General features: G+C 41.5%; 1 long non-coding RNA gene across 1 annotated transcript in view; it reads left to right on the top strand.

Moving 5' to 3' along the window:
• Positions 1–3,052, top strand: part of LOC104860202 — a 6,045-nt gene extending 2,993 nt beyond the window's left edge. Inside the window, exon 3 of the long non-coding RNA XR_779607.2 lies at positions 2,957–3,052. This is a non-coding gene — a long non-coding RNA (uncharacterized LOC104860202). The remainder of the gene's footprint in view (positions 1–2,956) is intronic.
• The last annotated feature ends 14,202 nt before the right edge of the window (positions 3,053–17,254 follow it).

Here is a 17,254-nt window from a genome sequence, read left to right as displayed (position 1 = left end):
AAAAAAAAAAAAAATCTAATTCATTTCTGGAAATTTTAACACATTTGAATTCAACTTAGTCCAAATAAATAGTAACAGTGTTAAGTATCTGATTCACAGTTTTTTTTCTTGTTTTATACTAAGATAAACTATGTTTCACTTCTTGGTAACTAAGTAACTAAGTATATATTAGGTAGATATAATTAACTAAATAACTAAGCATATATTAAGAAACAATTTAAAATTTAATTTAAATTTTAAATCAATTTTAATTATTTAAACATGTTTTTGTCTATATTCTTTTACTACGTAAGGATAAAATTATTTTTAAAACATATATTCCAATAGAAAAGACATCAGTCATAATTACTTTTCTCATTGCTGAGACAAAAGGCCTGACACCCAAACTTAAAGGAGGAAAGGTTTATTTGGCTCACAGTTTGTAGAGGTTTCAGTCCATAGTCATTAAAAATGTCATAAAATATTACACTTATCATTTATGTACTTTTTTAGTATGTATTTTGTTGTTGTTTTGTTTTGTTTTTGTTTTTTTTTGTACCAGGTATCGAACTCAGGTTCTTACGCTTGCAAGGCAGGTGCAAGGCAGGAACCACTGAGCTAAATCCCTGGCCCTAACATGTATGTTTTATATCAATAATAAAGAAAAGTAGACATATTAATAAAACTTCTTAAGAATTTTACCATCTTGTTTTTGAAAGCTGGCAATAAATTTAAAGAAGTTATTTGCAAATAAAATTTGATATAGTAAATTTCCACTATATTCCAGAACCCTGAAATCTAATTATACTTATTTCTAATTTTGCTGGTAAAATGTGAATGGCCAAGTTGTCAAGTTAGTATATGTCAGCAGGAGTCGAGTCTAAATGTAGATTTAGCCAAAAATCCAGCATCTGTATCTGTCTGTCGCCTTAGTACACCTGTGCTAGCAAAGTAAAGGTGAAGGCATCCAATAGGTGAATAAATCTAAGCATGTGATGTCAAACATTGTAGTGGTTCAAATGTATGTCTTAGTAAATGGGTCCACTGTTTGAAAATTTAGACAAGCAATACCTAGGAATAGAAAGGAACTTTTCCATCAAATGAAGCACATCTACGAAATATCTAATATCATAGTTAATGGTGAAAGATTGGGTGATTTTTCTGAGAACCTGTAATAAGACAAAGATGTTTATTTTCACCAAGTCTTTTAAATCTTTTACTGGTGGTTTGACCTGCAATAAAGCAAGAAAAAGAAAACAATAAGTGCTATGAAAGAAATAAAACTTTATTTATGAGTGTGTTCAATGAAAATCAATCCAAGTAACCTACAGAGTACTACAACTAATAATTAAATGTATCAAGTTAATGAGTCATAGGTCAATATACAAAAATTAATTGTATTCCTACTTTAGCAACAAAAAATTGAATTACTACATAGACAAAATGTAAACATCTTAAAAATCATTTTTCATTATAATCAAAAATATCAAATACTTAGGAACAATTTAACGTAAAACATGCTAGATATTTGTCATGAAAACTATTGAACGTTAGTGAGAGAAATTAAAGGAGGACCAAATTAATGGAGATATACATCATGTTTATAGATTGGAAGATTCAGTATTGTTAAAAGGTCAACTATTCTTAAATGAATCTGTGTTTATCAATATTAAATGAATCTATAGGTTGAATCCAATTCCAAACAAAACCTAAGAAAAAAATGGAATTTTACATTTTATCTAGAAATACAAGCTTTAAAACAGCCAAAACAACCTTGGAAAAAGAACAAATATCTAGATAACATACCCTACAGAGTTTCCAGAGTCATCATAAAGTAGAGAGGACCTTTGGCTTATGAACTCAATTCATTCACGAGGGCTGGTTGTAACTCAGGTTGGTCAGTGAAGGCTCAGACTCCTCCACACAGCCTTCAAAGTCTCTCTCCTGTGTATAGGCTGATCTCAGTGTCCTTAAAGAGATGCTGGCCCAGGATTTCTCAGTGAACCCCACAAAGGACAGGATGCTGTCATGTTCCTCCCAGAACTCTTTAAGGGTTAAATCTGTATCTGAGACCATCTGGAAGCACAAGCAGCCAGCATTTGGGTCGTAACTCAAGACTTTGGTCGTTTAAGTTAAAACTAAAATTCCAGTCATAACCCAAGTTATTGGTGCATCAGGCTGGTTGTAACTCAAGGGGCCATTATAATTAATAATGAATAGTAATTAATGTCATACTATTGCACAATAGACAAAAATGGAACAAAATAGAGACCCACATATATTCAGAAAAGTGATTTTCAGTAGTATCAATGCACTTTAATGGGGAAAGAAAAATTGTTCAACGAATGGAAACAGAAAAGTTCATATCATGTAAGACAAAAATTACCCATGATCCCTTCCTCACGCCATTCCTGAAATGCAGTTTTAATTGGATGACGGACCTTGTACCTTGGATCTGTACCTCTCATGACCCTTTCAAAGAGTCTGCTTCCAGGCAAGATGGAGTGACAGGGATTACATTTGTCCTCCTTTCAGGAACCAGCTTTTAAAAGTCAGACAAAATACACAGAACAGTGAGGCCACAGACGTTGCCACCCATAACCAGAAAGTGAGACCTCACCAGACAGTGACGCCCCTTGGTCTTGGGCTTCTCAGTCCCAGAGCTGGCAGAAAGAAATGTCTGTCCTTATAAGCCACCCAGCTCGTTATATTTTGTTAAAGTGCCCACAGGGACCAAGCCAGATGAGGACACAGTTGTGTGCAACAGTGAATTCAGAGGAACAAATAGAGTAAAAGCAAAAGCCAGGTCATATTAATGTTACAGCGAAAGAGAGGTGCAGTGGGTATATTACTATTACATGGACTTTAAACCAAAGAATACAGCCAGAGATACAGGTTACTTTTTTTTCATAATGATAAAGATATCCATTCATCAAGAAAACAAAATAACCCTAAATGTTCATTCACCTCACAACAGTTTCAAACTTCATGAAGCAGAAACTGGTAGAAGCCTGGCATGGTGGTGCACATCACTCAAGAGGCTGAGGCAGGAGGATCACCACGAGTTCAAGTCCAGCCTGAGCTTCAGAGTGAGTTCAAGGTCAGTCCAAACTGCATAGCAAGTCCTTGTCTCAAAAACAAAAACAAAACATAACAGGAAAAGGAAACGGATAGAATCGTGTGTTAAAGTCAGAGATGCCAATTTCTCTTTCGGTGATTGATGCAGGAATACACAGAGTATCAAAGGTTAGAGAAGACTTGAACAACGCCGTGGACCCAGTGGACACTTGTAAGACACTGTGTGCAACAGCACAAGAATCTTTTTCAGTGCACGCGGACCCCTTACCAAGAAGGAATGTGTTCTGTGCCGCAGAGTAAGTCTCAATAAATGAGTAAGGGTCCAAGCCAGACAAGTTGTTCTCACATCTTAAATTGTATTAGAAATCAGTAATACGAAGATATCTGGAAACCCCACAAATATCTGGAAAAAGACTAAAGTAGGTCTAGGAAAAAAAAAAAGCAAACAGAGCCTTGTGTGGTGGTGCACGCCTGTAATCTCAGCACTCAAGAGGCAGAGCAGGAGTACCGCCACGAGTTCAAGGCCAGCCTGGGCTACATAGTGAGTTTAGGGCCAGCCTGAACTACATAGTGAGACCCTGTCTCAAAAACAAACAAACAAAGAACAAAAGAAAAATGTATTGTGAGTGGAATGAAATATATTCCATATATGAAATGAACCACAAAAAGTTATTGCGCAGGAAGCAAGGAAAAGCAGCCCTAAATGCCTACATTAGAAAAGGAGGTCTTGAGTTAATGTTCTCAATTTCCACCTTAAAAACAATAAATGAAAGCCTGAATTAAAAATTAATAGGAAGAAGAAGCGATGGAATGAGAGGTGGGTGGAAGGGAATCTGGAGGAGGGTCCCTCGCGGCAGCTGGGCGGCAGCAGCGAGAGAACGAGACTTCCAGCCAGGCGCGGAACCGGCGCCTGGGGCTGGGAAGAAAGCGGGAGGAAGGCCACGGGGTCCCCCTCTGTCTCCCGGGCGGCGCGGCGCGTCTCTGCAGCGGCGTCTCCGATCGTGGGAGGAGCTCGCGGTGGTGGCCCTCGGCTCCCAGTCGTGAATTAGTAGGGCAAACTGCCGCCCGGGTGATCCTGGTCATTGCGTTTTCAGTTTCCTCTGAGGAGCGTCAGTAGGGGGTTTCCTGAGATACACGACGACCTCTGGGGTCCCCCATAGGGTGGTAGCATCATCTGCTGAAGAAACAGCGCGGTGCTTTCCGTTTCCTGAAGAGTGTATGCATTTTTGGCATCGTGTGTGTGAGTGTGTGTGGGGAGTAGGAGGGAGGTGTCAACATATGTATTGCAAAGGAGAATAAGTACTAAGCAGTGCTTTAATCTGAACAGTGCCTTTGCATAAGGGTAACCCTCACCAGCGCAGTGTAGAGGATCCACACGTAGGCTACAGCATACTGACGGCTCCCTCCAACCCCCTCACCAGCGAGCCCCTTGCTCCAGCTCTAAAATTGTTTCAGCCACATCCAGCCTCCTGCTTCTTTCTCACCTATAGCATCCTCTTCTCTCTCCCTCTTGTTACCAATCTACCCTCTCCCTTCTCTCTTCCTTTCACCACGCCCCCGCCTCTCAGTCATACGAAAGGGGGCATCCTCGCGGCAAATTTCAGTGTATGTGAGCTATGTAGGATTTGATCCTTGGACCTTGAAAATGTGTGCAAATCACACACCTCATACAGGAAATGTATCTGGAATATGTAGATCTCTCGAAACTGAACGAGAAAAAATAAGGCCCGGGGGAATTGGCGCACACCGGTGTACATAATGAGTTCAGGGCCAGCCTGAACTGCAAAGCAAGATCCCATCTTGGGGAAAAAAAAGTAATTACCAAAGAGTGAGCAAGAGATGTGAACAGACACCTCCCCAAAGGTGATACACGACAGCCGAGCACGGGTTCAGCATCACAGGCCACTTGGGAAATGCACGTTAACACTAAACCTTTACATTTAGAATGTCTCAAACTAAAAAGATTATACCAAACGTGGTTGTAGATGCGGAATAACTGAAGCATTCATAAGTTTCCAGTGGAGAAATAAAATTGTTGAACCAATTCTTGGCGGTTTCTTAAAAAGTTGAACATGCTTTATCATATGATCCAAGCATTCCACTCCATATGTCCATTCAAAGACACATGCATGAATATTCGTAGTAACTTTATGTCCAAATGCTGTGGGAAATAAGCCAGACCAAAGTTAGCGCATACTGTATGATCCCATTTATATAAAATCCCACAAAATGCCAGTGAATCTGTAGTTACAAAAAGCAGACAAAGAGCTGGGTGTGGAGACACACACCTGTGGTTCTAGCACTCTGGGAGGCTGAGGCAGGAGGGTGGCAAGTTTAAGCCCAGCCTGAGTAACTCAGCATCTCTGAGACCTCATCTAGAATAAAAAAGGAGCAGGGGATGTAGCTCAGTGTGAAAGCCCTGAGCTCAATCTGCGGTACTCACCTGGAGGAGGGCAGGTAAGTGGGGAGGGGAAGGGAAGGGAAAGAACTCTAAAGGTGTGCAGAAAAGTTTGGGGGGTGATTGATATGTACAAGTATATACATATCTGTGTGTGTGCATGTGACTGTGTGTCTGTGTACCCAAATGTACAGATGTTGGGGCCGTCTGGGTTGGAGCTGAGTGGTAGAGGACTTGTCTCCAAAGGCAGGGCCCTGCGTTTGTTTCCACCACACACACACACTGTACACATGTGTCCTTCATCAGTGATTTACTCTTTTTCTATTATACTTTGGCAAAGGTTTTTTTAAATCTCTATTCCCCGATCATTATTAGAAGTCTAAGTACAGCTATTAACAAATGTTTGTGGCAGTATTTCCTAACTACACTGTAGGCGGAGAACTCTGCTAGTTACTGCTGAAGAACATAAAAAAGTGGTAAAGTCCTGGTCCTTCAACATCTATCACAACCAAGAGATTTACAAGGCAGCATACTGAATATCCAACACAAGTCCTGCTAATAAATTTCTCATTAAAATTAACTGTGCTCCATGCACGCATACACACTTCATTAAGATATGCATGTATGCATGCAGTCCTACATATTAAAGACAATTATCCCCATTAGAGAGTAATTCGCTAGAGTTGAGTCATTTGCAAATGTTTCAGGAATTTCTCTCTCGGATCAATTAAGAGACCAATGCTTTATGAATAAAATATTATATAGAGCCAGGCCTTTTCTTCAGGACCAAGTCCTGGAGGTAGGTGAGTTTTGGCTGAATTTTAAAGGATTGAAGGCTGTGGAGAGGCAGAGGAAGACTTGGGTAAGTTATTTTGGAGGAAGAAAATGGAAAGTGGAGTTAGAGTCTGGTTTGCCGATCATCCATAAAAATTGTTTTAATAAGTTTTTACGATTTGTAAACGTTTCGCGAGGAAGCTGTGGTTAGGAATCACCGGAACCTCTTCACAGGAAATGTGGACCCCATGGAGGAACCCTCCAGATCTGGATTGGCCCCCAGGCCTGCAGCTTCCCTCCGTCCAACTTTCTCCTTCCCCCTGCCTCGCCGGACCGTCCCTGGGAGTCTCCTGTGTGTCCTCCTCAGATGGAGGAAACAGCAAGGTCCAGGGCCGCTGAGGAGCGGGGTCACCGCACCTGGGGAAGGAAGGTCCTGGGAAACCCAGTCACCACAGTGGGGGAGAGCTGCAGGGACCCTGGGAGGCTGCATGTCCCGGCCCAGCCTGAAGTGAGCCGGGAAAGCAACCGTGGCAGGAGGCAGGAGTGAGGCAAAGGAGCGTTTTAAGTCAGAGTTGCTCAGGAAGTCTCTGAACTCATAGATCCTGGACATCTTAAATCGTACATCATCCATAGACCTAAAGGCTGACTGGCTTTTTGCAGAATTCCTTTCTGCTCATTAACTGTGAACCAGAGTGTTTTAGAGAACCAGAGGCCGCTTTCGGAGCCCATAGTTCACTGTAGTCTCACAATACTAAATACTAAATACTAAATGGGGCATTGTTATCTTCCAGCACAGAGAAAAATGTAACGTGAAAAGCAATCTAGCACTTAGGGCAGGCACGTCTCAGTCTGTTTTAAAAAGTCCACAAGAAGGCTCCAACACAGACTGCAATACGGATGAACGGCATGCTAAGGGAAATAAGGCAGACACAAAAAAGTCAAAGGTGGCATGATTCCATTTATATCACGTATCTGGAGCAGTCAAACTTGCAGGGACAGAAAGTAGAATGTGATACTAGGGACGGGAGAAGGGCACATGTGGAGTTGTTTCTTGGGTATAGAGAGCTTCCGTCTTCTAAGAGGAGAAACATTCTAGAGATTGACAATATGAGACCAGCGTACTTAACACTGACAGTAGTTCATATGAATATATTTAATACTAAGCTATGTACTTAAAAGCGGCTAACACAATAAACTTCATGCTACCTGTATCTTACCACAATTAAAACTTCCTCTATGGAGGGGAAAAGTAAATTCATTAAATAACCAGATTACTGAGAAGGAGTTGCAGAAAGATTAAATCAAAGTTAAAAATAAGGTCCGGGGATTTAGCTCAGCGGTTCTGCTGCATGCCTTGCAAGCGCAAGGACCTAAATTCGATCCCCGGTACCAAAAAAATAAAAACTTAAAAATAAAAATCTGAGGGCCAGGGATTTAGCTCAGTGGTTCTGCTGCCTGCCTCGCAAGTGCAAGGTCTTGGGTTTGATCCCCAGTACCAAAAAAATACAAATATATATAATTCTGTGAACCGGGTGAATGGCTCAGCGGAAGAGGACATGCTTAACCAGCACGCGGCCTTGCTTTAATTCCCAGCACCAAACACGAAAACAAAAGCAAAAAACCGCAGACAAAGCCAAACAAAAGTGAAATGAAATGCAGTTAGATATGTAGGGGGAAGACAAAGCAATGTAAAGGGGCATTTATTGGGACAGTAGGACTTATCGCTATGTTAATCCCTTTTTCACGTGCTATTGCACTATGTTCCCAAAGTAACCTTTAGAGTAGACCTATTACTGGAAGAGTATGGTTCCTACACTGAAGCATTGGCACATGAAGAGAAGAAATATTCTTCTAACCTCCCTACTTTTTACTTTTCTTATCTACAGTACTGGGGATTGAACCCAGGGCCTTCACATTGAGCTGCACTCCCATCCCTTTTTAATTTTTACTTTGTTTGAGGCTGGGTTTCACTAAGTCACTAAATTTCCCAGGCTGGGCTCGAACCTGTCATCCTCCTGCCTCAGCCTCCCACAGTGCTGGGATTGCAGGCATGCACCACCATGCCTTCTTCATTTTTCTTTCTAACCTTATAGAGTCCTGACAAGCATTTAAAGCTAACTTGGGCTAACACTTAGGGAAAACAGTTCGCAGCAGGGGGAATGGTTGTGAATTTACTAGAATAAGATTGAGGTACCTGATGGAAAGCCGTGTCCTGAAAGTGGTGTGGGAACCTGAAAATGAACAGGGGACAAGGGAAGGCAAGGGGCCAGGCATCACGTGGTGCGTACAATGGGTGTACCATGTTTTAATCAGCACAGCAGATTAAATTGATTTCTGTCACTTAAACACTGTTTATATAATTAAGCCAAGGAAATTGTATCAGAGGGTCACAAGAGACATGGCTGGTGTGATAAAAATGAGTGATTTGTGGAAAATTTAGTAAAGGGCTATTGATGAGGTGTTCTCAGGGTGGACGGAAACCACCAGGGGTGGTGCAGAACCTTGGGGCAGGGACTCAGGCTTTACACTTCCCAGAGGAGCAGGAAGGGAGCAGCGCTGACTGCAGCTGGGCGAGGGCTGCCTACCTGGGGCAGTGTGTGCTAGCTCAGACCCAACAGGGCAAGGGCCCAGAGATGAAGTATCCAGACTCACCCTCCTCCTCCCTTCTGATCTCCCCATAGACCAGTCCCTACTTTAAGCCTCCTGTGGCACAGAAGAATGTGGAAAAGAGTGGAGAGGGTGCCAGGTGTGATGGCACATGCCTGTACTCTGAGCACTCTGGAAGGCTGAAGCAGGAGGATCACAAATTGGAGCCCAATCTGGGCAGTTTAATGACTTAGGGAGGCCCTGTCTGAAAAATAAAAATTTGAAGAGCTGGGTATATAACTTAGTGTGAAGGCCCTGAGTTCATTGCCCTCCCTGCAAAAAAGAATAGGACAGTGAACTTAGAGGGGCAAATGAAATGTATCCAGTAAAGAGAATAATATTTTATAGGCAGGTCATATGCAAAAATAATTTTAAGAGTGAATTAACAACTGGACCAAGTCCTCTATGTTTGTTAATTAACATATATTAGAGAAGATACAGCAAGACTTTGGGAAGTGTATCAGTTAGGTTTTATTGCAATAATGCTGCATCACAACTCCAAAAATTTAAGTGGTTGATTCCAATGATCCTTTATTTCCAGTACCAGGGACTGACTCCAGGGAGCACCAAGCCATGTCCCAGCTCTTTTTATTCTTTTCTTTTGAGACAGGATCTTACTATGTGCTCAGGCTGGCCTCAAACTCTTGATCTCTCTGTCTCAGCCTCCCAGGTAGCTGAGAGCACAGGCTTGCCTCTCCGTGCCAAGCTGTCCAATTTATTTTTCACTCTCAAGGTCTGTTCAGATGCGTTTGGCTGTGTCAGCTGAGCGTGACCCCAGGCTAAAGGTTGGGTTCAAGTTTGCTTTGAATTCTAGAACGCAGGCTAAAGGATCAGTGTTACCTTGTGAATGCAGTGGTGGGAGCACGAAAGGAAAAAGGGACGCCATACATGTTGTGAAGGTCTGGAAACTGTCGATTCCCCGATTCCACTGGCCAACACAAGGCACTGGACCAAGCCTAATATCAATGGGGTGGTAGAGTAAGTATTTCCTCAATAATTAATCTATTTTACTTAGTAAAACTGCTCTTGGAGTATACTTTTCATAGGACCACCCAGCCATTACCTCTATAGATTTTACCCCATGAACTCTTTTCGTGTAGTATACAGAAGTTCATTGTTTAAAGACCGACCTGTTGGGCTGGGAATTTAGCTCAGTGTTTCCTCCACCTGCCTCACAAACGCAAAGTCCCAGGTTTGATCCCGGTACCTGAAAATAAAGACCGACCTGTTTGACTGCTGTTTCGACTTATGACCCAGGACCAATGTTCAGACTTCCAGACCACCACAGGGACTCAGGACCCGCATTCAGACCCGCGATGCAAGGCCAAGAGCAGCAGTGTGGAGGCTTCTTCAACGGTACAGAACTGTAGTGCTTGCCAGTTGTACTGTACCGTACAGTGCTGTAAGTTCATGTGCTGCTTTACATTGCAGTACTACAGATAAGAGTTATGCAAATAAAAGCAAAGTCATCTAGTTGGAGTTTCCCTCGACTATTTCCTTGTTCTATGAATGTTGCAATGTACATACTACACACAATTCCTCATTCACTAACCAATTCATTCAGTGACTTAGTTGCAGGAATGGAACTCGGTCATTAAGTGAATGGTGTCTGTATATATTTTTCTTACTTAATAAATCCTCCAGTGATTATAATTCTCTGCCCATCACATTTATCATCTTCATTACCAAAAGGAATCTTTTAGATAAATACTATTAACAGAGGCGCAGTACAGGTACCTTAGCATTCTGTCTTTTACACTTCTGCCAAACTAAGTGGAATGGGTCATGACCTGGGGCTTCCAAAGCAGGAGAAGATGATACTGATCATTCCATAGTTCAACACCATTGAGTAACCCTTTCTAAATCATCAGCACAAGAGATCGATTTTAAAAACACAGTAGTGATAATTTTTCAAGATTTTTATATTCAGTGTTTACTGTATACCTAAAGTCATGATGTTTTTGCTCTACTAATTCATGAGTGAATAAAACTCATAAAAGTCTCAGGAAGGATTTAAGCAATTACATTAGTAAGCTTAAAACCTTGTTCATGAATTTCTTCCCCAGGTACCAGACCTCCCCACCCTGGTTAAATGGTTCTGGTGATGAAAGCTAAGCATCTAAAAAGGTCTTCTCTTGGAAGCTCTGTCTGATGGAATATTATGGTGTATTGTTTTTAACTGATACAAATTTTTGTCTTTGGTTCCCTTTAATTATTCCTAGTCTCATCCTTGGGAGTTAAGCGAACAGATCCATTCTGTGTGGCAGCCACTGGCTTTCCGGGACAGCTGGCGTGTGTTGGACCTGTGACCCCTTCTCACTCCACCGATTTCCGGTCTCTGCCCAGGACAAGGGCTCTCGAGATGCCCTCCTATGCCATCCTTCTAGAACTATTCTCATCCTTCTTGAGCTTTTTGGATTGAGGTGAAAAAATGCGATTCAAGGGAGATTTATTTAATTATAGATTTTAAATAATGAGTTAATTTTTATTCACCGTGCCTTGCTCACATACCCAGCGTAAAGTGCAAACTTGCTTATATTTTCTTGAGGTACCTCGTATGCATTCATAGAAAGTACCATAATGCATGCTTCTACTTTTAATTAATTTACACTTATGAATTAATTTACATTTTAAATTATTGAATGTGAATTTAATAATCTTACATATCTGTCTTCCCCACTGGCCTGTGAATTCTATGAGGGTAGGACCTGTAACTCTCTATTTTTACCACCTATTTCTTGCTGTGAGTGTGGTGCCTCACATATAGTAAGTGTTAAAAATATTTATTTATTTAAAGCTGTAAAGTGAAATTCGTTGTAATATAATTGTATAGGGCTTTCCAGTGATTTAGAACTGTAAATATGTTTCTCTTTTTGAATTTGTACTAGTACAGATTTGCAGAGCAGGGCTGTCTTCCAAAATTACAAACTGTTTCCCGGAGGAAATGAAGTTTAGGGTGAGTTTGGAGCAGATGGGAGTCCTGGACTGACAGAAGGGCAGGAAAGGCCTCGGGCCCACGGTGAGTTGCCCAGAAAGGTGGAGACAGGCCTTGGGTCACTGACATTCATCCTCCTACTTGCTGGGCACAAGCTTTAGGTCTCGTTTCCAAGCCTCACTCCCTGTTAGACAACTCGCTTGCTGGTGACTTGGTTCTCAACAATGCAACATGAAGATGCATGATTGCTACAACTTCTGAGTTTGAGTTTCTGGCTTAGAAGAAGTTGTATTTTCTCCTTTCCTTTTCTGTTTTCTCATGGACAGGAACCCAGACAGGGCTGTGACCAAGATTGTCATGCAGAGAGCAGCACGATCATAGGGATGGTACAGCCACAAACTGGAAGGATCCTTGGTCCCTTTGTAAATGTCCAGATCAAAGCTGTCCCGCTCACCTGAACTGTACACCTTGGTTAGTACACAGAAGAGGAATAAGCTCCACTGTTCATTTGCCACGTTGTTGTCAGACATTATCTCGTGATGTATCCTTTCCGTATGACATTTAGAATTTAGAATACTTTACACAATGGAATATGTGCCATAACCAAAAAAGGCTATAGTCACGAAAAGGGGAAATGAACATGCCTGCTCTACATCCTTTAGATAAGAATCGTGCAAAGGCCCATGTATTAAGACTTAGTTGCCATCCCCTAGTGCTGTTGGGAGATGCTAGAATCTCAAGACGTCGGGCCTAGTCAGAGGAAGTGAGGTCAGTGGCACATTCCTTGGAAGGAGATATGGGCACCGTGGCCCAATCCCTTTTTTCTACCCTGCCCTGCCTTCCTTCCCTTTCCTTCCCTTCCTTTCCCCTTTTCTTGTCCTTCTCTCCTTCTCCCCTCCCCACTTTAGCGGCCATGAAGCGAGCAGTCTCCTCTACCATGCCCTCCTACCACGATGTTCTGCCTCACCACAGGCCCAAAGACTATAGAGCCAATCTACCATGGACTGCGATCTTGAGCCAAGTAAATGTTTCCTTCTTACAGATTATTTATCTGTCCAATATGGTGCCCAAAACAAGAACTTAATGAAAAGAGTAGTGAGAAGTTGACAATGGCAATCAGTTTTGAAAAGTATTTGGGGTCATTAAGTATAAATTATTCAGCTCTCATGAGCCCACCCTCAAAATAAATGCATGTTAGAATTTTTAAAATTTATTTCAGACTTTTTTTTTCCTTTTTGAAAAAGATAATGAGAACTGTGTAAGTAAAATTATAGTCTAATAGCCTATAATTACCCTCTCTGGAGGAGGGTTTTCAATATGCCTCTCATATGTGCTACCTCTGAACTCTAGGACTGACCACAGAAGTAGGTACAGAGAGCCTGTTACTCACTCAGATCTGGATGATACACATCTATTAATAGAGCCCAATATTATATTACTTATCTAATAACTGCTTATACTACTTGCAAATGTTAAACTTGAAATTTACTAAAACCACCTTGGTTTCCACCACTACTTTTTTCTTTTCCGTGTTAGGGAAATGTGTGGAACTAACTATAGATTTAAGTATAGATTTATTATTGGTAATCTTCCATAACGTTATTTGTTCATTTAGTTGTACAGAATAATGGGCTTCTTTCTGGCATATTTGCATGTGTCTAACATACTTTGACCCTTTCACCTGTACTACTACCCAGTAATTTTATTCTACTGGTTCTGCAAAGCATCAGTTTTCTTCTGTGCACTTCTAAGATTTGATGACAGACATCACCCACCTATGAGCATTGAGAAAAATCCCAGTTGGACCCCAGGAGTCCTAATATCCCATCGACAGTCACTTGGCTCCCCAAAACCGTGTAATATGTCAGCCTGGTGCAGGGTACCTGGTGAGTAGAGGGCTCTTATTCTTGTGGTCGTGTTTTGTTTTAATATGAACCTGAAGACGTTTCACTCAGCAGTTGCTAGACACGTTCTGCCACAGCAATAGCAACATCAGTTATCCCTTGGAAAAGATTTTCCTTGCTTTCAAAAACTTACTTAAAAGTCGTTTAGTTTTATTTGCCCCAATTGATTTATGGATGCTCTTGGAGGCATAGAAAGAAAGTTGTGTTTTGCTTTGGTTTTGTTTGCTTATCATGGGTCGAATGGGTGAAACTAGTCAGTGTTGGCATGTTGCCAGGCGGTATCATTGAGTGGAGAAAGTACATTTCATAGAAATGTGCATAATCCCATTTATGTAAGATATATGAAACAAAATTATGTGTGTGAATGTATTCATAAATAATATATGAGCACACACCCTATAATATAGGCCACGCCCCAGACTAGGAACACAGGATGGTCTTGTGGTAAAAGGAGAAAGACAAGAACAGTTAAGAAAGATAAAAATAGAAAAAGATACTTTCAGAAACCAAGAGCATTAGAAATCAACAGATCTAGTCTTAGAAAGACCAGACTTTAGCAAACTAGTTGTACAGCAGTTTGATATTGTTACATTTTGAATATAAAAGGAATAAGACCCCACTTTGGAGTCATCAGCTAGTGAGGCCTGGGGACAACACTGGAAATGAATATGTGATTGAAAAGCCTCATGAAAACTAGGAGAAGGGATGGTAAACATCCTCGATGGCAAAAGCAAGCACAGGGCCAGGGATTTAGCTCAGTGGTTCCGCTGCCTGCCTCACAAGTGCAAGGTCCCTGAGTTTGATCCCCAGTAGAAAAGAAAAGGAAAGAAAGCACAGATTATCTCAATTGCTTCTGAGAGTAGTTTTTTGTTGTTATTGTTGTTGTTTTGTTTTGTTTTTCTTTTTTGGTACCAGGGATTGAACTTGGGTCCTTGCGCTTGCAAGGCAGGCCACCAAACCACTGACCTAAATCCCCGGCCTGAGAGTAGTTTTTTAAATGCTATTCGAGAGGACACTGTAGCAATATCTTTTCCTTCAGAAAAAGGAGGAGAAATACTAACCAAAGAAGATTTGATTATAGGCCTTGAAGTTTAGCAGGAAGTTTATAATAACATCTCTTTACCCTGACTAAACACTTCTCCAGCATAGATATTGGGCCTATTTTACATCTGATAGCGATGAACATTTGCTTATGTAGTTTACAGATAATGAAGCTGAGTCTTGGAAAATTGTGGCAGTTTTCCTGAGATCGCTGTGCCAGAATTCTGGTTAGAAGCATAGCTCCAAAACCCGTGCCCTCAGCTATGCAGAGTCCTGGAATCCACTCAGGAATGTGACATGTCCTGTGTCCATCCTAGGAGTTGGTGTAGTGTCCATAGTAGTCCACCTACTTTCTCTCTTTTTTGTCTTAATTCGTGGGTCACCGTGTTTCCAGTTCCTCTTTACAGATTCTCAGTGTTATGATTTGAATCTAGATGTCCTCCCAGGACCTCATGTGGGGAGGGGGTGCGGGTGGGGAGTTCTGAAGGTGCCTGGGTTAGGATGTGTGTACATAGATTAGGGGTGGGTGTGGTGCTGGCATTAAGGGTGCCCATCCTTGCTGTGGGTGGCACCAGTCTAGCTTTGTAGATTGGATTTAATGTAAAAGGATGGAAAGAAGGCAGGCTGCTGCTGCTTCACTGTCTCCTGCCTGCTTGCTGTGGACTGTTTCTCCTCTGCGGTGCCCCTCTGCCCTGCTGTCCTGCCTTGGAGCCAGCCAACTGAGGACTGAAACCTCTCCCAACTGTGAGCCAAATAAACCTTCCTCCTTTAACTTTTGGTGGCAGGTAGTTTGTCTCAGCAACAAGAAAAGTAACTAAGAAAGTTAAGTCATCTCTTTAGGCCCTGTGAATCTACACAATATCCACACTCTCCATCTCTCTTGACCCCTTTTCTTTCTCATTCTGCTGCCTGCCAGCATGGTGGTCAGCAGTCTTTCCAGGCTCGTGTGTGGCGGTCCAGCCGTCACAACACGAACATGCCTGAGTCGGGGAGTGAGGATTGAGAAAGGAAAGAACACTCAAACCTGAGCGGAGACGAAGAGAAGTCTAATTTATTTCACAGAAACAGGTCCTTTTATAGGTTCACATCAACAGGAAGCACCAAGCAACTATTTGTATCTTTTATGCAAAGACCGGATTTTCTGACTCTTTGCAAAGAACATCAGATCTTTGGCTGTCTCCTTGAGTTTCTCCCATTGCACCAACAAGTTTAACAAGCAGAGTCCTAGAATGTTACAGATTGTATCAATGCCTTGAGTGTAGAGGTGAAGAAGTTTCCTTTTAAATGTCAAACTCCCAGAGGGCCATGGCCGGGCTCCCACATATCCCCCTTTTTATTATATTTAGAGCAGGGACTTTCCCAGCTCAGCAGAAAGACTGTGCCTGTCTTAGGTGAGAAACATCCAGAGAAATCCCTTACCCGTCATCAAGCCATGAGAATTCTGATACTCATGCTCTGTCTTAGGTTGGATATTTCTCTACACTTCTCTTACCCGTCTTTGACTACCAGCCTCTGCAGGGGTTAGATCGTAGGTTGTGGAGGCTTGACATGTAGCTTTCTCTACCTCTATCAACATCTGTAACCCTTGATCCTCATACTAGGACCCATTAATTGTTACAGGCATCATCATGAAGAGAGATTGTCTCAAAACCATCAAAGACTGAAAGGAAGTCATCATTTTGAGAATATACAATTAGTCAATTTACAATTAAAACAGCTGTTGTTATGTTCATTATCAGTTTCACAAACAATCTCTATATTTCTTATCAATAACATATAAGGAGGATTAACACAAGACATTATCTTTTTCTTTTGTTCTTTGACTTGAGATAACACAGTATTTATGGTATTTCACATATTAAAAGTCTCTATGTTAAAAACATTGAAATTAAGGCTAGTAACTTTGACATCTGACCATCAACATATTTCTCCCAATACAGCAACAAACTTCCAAATGTTTGAGAAAAACCTGAATTTGTCCACCAAAGTAAAGTCCTGCAGACAAGTTTAAGTCCAAGTGATTAGTCCAAAAACTTTTGAGATGTGTCATTAAACGATCTTTCTTGAGGTATAGTAACATAACACCTCTTCCATAAAATAGTAGTACTGCCTATTTCTGTTTCTTCTCCACACAAAGGTAATGATTGTGGAGGTTACTGTCCCATGATACTGGATGTAGACTTGTCAGGATGATCCACATGACGAACCAATCTCTCTGGTAACCATCGAGCTCCATCATGTTCCTGCGAGAAAACACAAACATATCCTCGGCCGCATATTAAAATGGGGTCAGGTCCATACCATTGACCAGTTAAGGGATCTCTCCATTTTACCAAGGTATATGGAGAACCTTGTGGATGCCAGAATCTTTCTGCTGCTGAATGGCCATGCTTATCAATTTGCAAAAAATTTAGAATATAAATAGCATGATTTAAGTAATTTCTGGGTGAGGAGGGATATAACTCCCCCTTTTTTATTTTTAGAAGTTGCACTTTTAAT

Source organism: Fukomys damarensis, unplaced genomic scaffold, assembly GCF_012274545.1.
Source record: "Fukomys damarensis isolate Sample0158 unplaced genomic scaffold, DMR_v1.0_HiC HiC_scaffold_19, whole genome shotgun sequence".
In the NCBI taxonomy this organism is placed as follows: Eukaryota; Metazoa; Chordata; class Mammalia; order Rodentia; family Bathyergidae; genus Fukomys; species Fukomys damarensis.
The sequence above is the reverse complement of the archived record's forward strand: the minus strand, read 5'-3'. Positions and strand labels throughout refer to the sequence as shown.